Source organism: Nicotiana tomentosiformis, chromosome 5, assembly GCF_000390325.3.
Source record: "Nicotiana tomentosiformis chromosome 5, ASM39032v3, whole genome shotgun sequence".
Lineage (NCBI taxonomy): Eukaryota > Viridiplantae > Streptophyta > Magnoliopsida > Solanales > Solanaceae > Nicotiana > Nicotiana tomentosiformis.
This window is the reverse complement of record NC_090816.1, coordinates 66,845,224-66,850,479: the sequence shown is the minus strand read 5'-3', so window position 1 is coordinate 66,850,479 and position 5,256 is coordinate 66,845,224.

The following is a 5,256-nucleotide window of genomic DNA, read 5'->3' as shown; positions in this document are numbered from 1 at the left end:
ACTCTTAGTTAATTGTAGTTTTTTTAATCACATAATTCTCAACTGCTGATCATCTTGGATAGCAACCAAGCTATAAATTACGAAAATACTGTTTAACTCCAATCTATGTGGATACAATATTATATTATATTATACTATATTCGACTAGCGAGCATATTTAAGTGTGTGTTTTGCGTTCGTTAAATTTTGGCACCGTTGCCGAGGATTGGAAATTAATAGTGTTGGAAATAGTTTGTAGTGCCAATTTGGAAATATAGCTCCTGCTGCTGGGAGACCACTTGGCGATTATGCTAGACTGGTCTACAACCAAGGCTTATCAAGTGTGAGACCACCTCCAGTTGCAGCTAACAATTTTGAGTTGCAGTAGGGATTGCTTCAAACTCTTCAAAACAGCTATATCTTCAGAGGAAAGATGAACGAAGATCCAAACAATCATCTGATGGACTTCGAGGAGCTTATGAACACCTTTCAATACAATGGTGTGTCAAAAGATACAGTTTACTTAAGAGCATTCCCCTTCACACTCAAGGAGGATGCAAAGCACTGGCTTCGAAGCTTGCCTAATGGATCGATTAGAACATGTGATGAGATGACCAAAAATTTCTTGGTAAATATTTCTCATTAGTTAAAATGGGCAAGTTTAGAAGAGAAATCCATAACTTTTGCCAGAACTACACTGAAACTGTGTTTGAAGCTTGGGAGAGGATTAAGGAGATAGTGCGAAAGTGTCAACATAGTGGAATTGAACTCTGGATGCAACTCAAAGATTTTTTGGGATGGATTGACACCAGCCTCACGTAGATCATTGACTAATGCAGCTGGAGGCCCATTGATGAAGAAGACTCCAGAGGAGATAGTCACAATTCTAGATGAGTTATCTGAGGATACAAATCAGTAGCCCTCTGAGATTGCTAAAAGAAGAAGATCAACTGGTGTTCACCAAGTTGATGCTAACACATCTGTGTAGGTACAGCTTGATGACATGGCCAAGGAAATAAGGAAGCTGACCTTAGCTTCAATACATAGTGAGCCCCACGCAGCTTGTGATATATGTGGAAGAGGACACCCTACACGTGAGTGTCAAGCTTTAATTGAGGAAGTGAATGCTGTTGGGAATTATAACTTCAATGCAATGGGTCAAAAGCACCTTGTTTTTTCGTGGAGTTCACCAAGGGGTATTGCAAATGTATGGCAACAAAACAACTCCAGATTCTAGGGACAAGGAGCCCCAGGCTTCCAAAATCAGCAGAGGCCGCAATTCTAGCCTCAACATTCCACTCAGCCTGGCTACAAGATCTAATGAAATCTTTAATTGTCAAGATATATGAGAGATTAGATGCTCATCGTGCAGCTATCAAAGAACTTGGCATAGGGTTGCGAAACTTGGAGAAGCAAGTGAACATACATGATAGAAAACTCATGCATAGAGCAATATTAGACATACATGATAGAAAACTCATACATAGAGTGGGTGAGGAGACGGTGACTTTTGAGATGAATGTAGAAACGGGGGTGAAACAAGAGAAGCCAGCTGCTAGTGTTGAGTGGAAGGTGAAGAGTTCAAGAGATAAGGCTCCAGTGATTGAGAAGAATGGATCCCGACTTTGATTCTGACCCCGACTAAATATTCACGAAAATTTCCTTTACCCTATGCTTTTTAATTGTGTGTCATGGGGACATGCCACATCTTAAAGTGTGGGGTGGGGCATAACTGTATGTTGTATGTATATGTGTTAGTTTAGTTTTTGTTTAGGAGGTTAGAGATGGAAAACAAATTGAAAAAAAAACATAAAATTTTCGATTATTCCCGACGATGGATATCATTCGACAGGTTTCTTGAGGGACTAAAGTCACAAGAAAAAGACAAAAAAAGATTTTTTTCTTTTTTAGGGTATTGTAATAATTCCCTCTTGGTTTTTCTCTGGGCCACAGTTCTTTTTCAAGGGTTTTGTTCGAACCTGATGTAGTTCATTTTTAATTTTTATTAGTAGTAGGAAACTTTGTACTGTGATTTGAACTAAAGACAGTGTCTCTTAACTTTATTATGCCTTGAGAATAGCTAGTGCTTTAGTTGTGACGCTTAGGCTCAGTTTTGACTCTTCTATAAGTACGTTAAAGTGTATGATCTTAACCTTGCTTTACTACTTTGACTAGAGCATCTTGATAATCAAATATTGATTGAGTTATGTGCCATGTGTGTGTGAGGTTTGTGTTATTCTGTGCATTGCATTTGATGTCTAGAACTTGCCCCGTGTGTTTGCAAAGCGAAATAGTAGTTTTATGCAGTCTTAAAAGTGATATAGGCTTTTCTTTGTTGAGCCAGATATATGTTTTTACCCACCTAATTGGTATATATCTTAGTTAACCCCTTTGAGCATGTAATCCTGTTTCTTTGGTACCCACATTACAAGCCTTACTCATTTGTTTGAATTGGCCATCTATTTAAACCTTGTACCTCTCATGAGCACTTGAAATTGTTATGAACTGTGTAGAAGTTGGAGTGTAGGGAGATTGGTTTGTCTTTTGAGTGGAACTATTGAAATAAAGAGAAAGGTGCACTATTTTTAAAAGAAAGTGAGAGCCACTTGAATTTAAAAACAAAGAAAAAAATGTTGTATTGTTGTCAAATTATTCTTTGACAATTGTAACTCTTGATGAAATTATTCTTAAAGAAGTAGGGATTTAATGTATATTGATGTGAAGGTGGAGTTATGGTTCGACATAAGTGTGGGGTTTTGAACGGTTAAGTGTATGTATTAAAGTTCTTAGGGAGGTGTAGTCACTCTTAAATCGCCTATAATTATCCGTAGTTACTCACCTTTTTTCTCTTATTCTTTTAGGGTTACTCCTAAACTAAAATTTTGATTGTCTCCCTAGTGACACTCTCTTTTATTTCTGTAACACTCATACAGTATATTTAACTACCCCTACTCCTATCTGAATATTTCTCAAGGATTACGATCTTGTATAGGCGGGACTGAATTCCCTATGCTGGGGTTCACTATGTTTATCTTGCAAGATTTGGTAATTTATTTGGGACCTCTTACCTAGCAATAACTAGGCTCTTTCTGAATCAACTACTAACTACTTGTTGGTCCATTCTCATATCTTATTATGTGTAACCTCTCTTGGGTTATGTCTTTTGTCTTAACTTCCCTCTCGCACTAGCTCCTTTTGTACCAAGTATCCATTCTCACTTATTTAGAAATTAACATCCTTGACGGGAACCCTTACTGCCTATTCCTGGTGTCATGCTTGCATAATATTCTGGATTCGTAACATATCTATAAGATGTGAATAAATGCAATCTCATTCCCTTCGCCTTTTACCACATTCTTCATTATTCATTCTATATTTACCTGAACAACTTAACTCGACTTAATACCATATCATACCATCTTCTCCCCTTTAGGGGAGTACAGACATTTAATGCTCTGAAGTGTTTTCTGTAAATGTTTTACCTCTTCATCTTCGGCGTCTTTTCACGTCTTCAATGACACTTACTTGCCTCGCGGTAACCCTTATGTACCAGGGATAATTTATTTCTTACGCACGAGGATGACACCTGGTGTAACTAGCATACTTAATCCCTTAAGCTTAACTCTACTCACAACGTTTGCTAAGGGGAAGCGTCTTCTTGACTGACCTTTAAGGTTTATTCTTTTGTTTTCCATTATATTATTGTCAGAATACAGTCTCTGAAATTCTCACGATGTAGACTATTATCAAATTCTCTGGTCCCTAATTTATGTTTTGTTTATCTTGTTTACTAGCCCATACCAATCTCTATTACTTCTGAGGGTCTAACGTAGACTTCTATTAATCACGTTGGACTCACCAACTCATTTTTTGAAATGAGGTTATGACTTTATGCCTTATACTCTTTTATAGTCTCAAGGCATGTCTCCTCCTGTTGTTTCCTACACTTGACTATAGACTTTGTCATCCTTAATATTGTGATTTACCGTTATCACTCATTTATCACATCTTACTCTTAATTCTTCATTTACTCTTTTTTTATTCTCCTGGTAATGTGTCTATCTATTAACTTATTCTGAAAATATCAACAAATCATTCTTTCTCTTTTAGCTCCTCTTGCTCCATCTCACTGGCTCTTCGGGTTGCCTATTATTCTCTCGTTACTAGGGACGGGAGTCATACTAAGGTAAATATTTATCCCTTCTAGAATTCCAGTGCCTATCTTCTGAATTTTCAAGACATTCTAGTATTCATATCTGCATGTACTATACTAGAGTGCACCACCTGGGTGTCTCACAAGGAGAACTATTATAACATTTGCAATATCCTTCGGAAATGTAACCTAATGCTAACAAACCATCCACCATTTTTGGGTTACTCTAACCCTAATTGGATCTTGATATACCATTCTTCTCTTAAACTATATATGTTAGCTCCCATAGGGCTTAACGAAGATAGGTGTGAGCAATTGTACATACCTTTGTTACTGTCGAAAGTAACTTAGAATGCTTATATTTCTTTTCCTAAATTGTAATTACTTATAATCTTCATTAACTAGGTACCTCGTATCCTTCTTCACCATGCTTATGTTACCTGTTGAAGCTTATACTTTACCTTCTGATACTCCTATGGCCTTCTATTCGCTGGGTGTGTTAGATATTCCTATAATAGGGTCTTAAGAAGGAATTTGCACATCTGCTATGCCCGGTCTAATAGGGCCTCAAACTAGGCCATGTCGTCAAGAAATCTCTCTCTACTAGTGCCCTTACCTGGTGTTGTATTAGAACTCAGGATAGATGTAATCATTTTAATTGAAAGCATCGCTATATGATTAGCAAACATAAGTCCTGACTCAAACTCTTATGACTCAGCTCTATAGCCCGATTTTGATGTGAAAGAAGCACCCCACTCTTTAATTGTGAACTCTGGAGGGGTAACCATCAACTTAGGCCGACGAGGCCTACCTGCAAGCTGACAATACCAATCAAGGCCGATGAATACTATTAGCTAATGAAAATCAATACAAGTATTAAGCAAAGAAAGTTATCAATTGGGAGAAGATAGGGTTGATAGGACAGGCGCAAGATAAATGTTTGGGATTTAACTCTAGATAATTTACTTCTAATGTTCAAGTGAGTATGTCGAATTCACTTGGTTATTAGTTCAATTAATTAATAGAAACTCTTCTATCGATTAAGTCTCAACCTCACGAGATGAACCAATTTTAAGCACGTGAAGATATGCAAGAATTAGTAGTGGATTGGTCTTTAGGAGAAC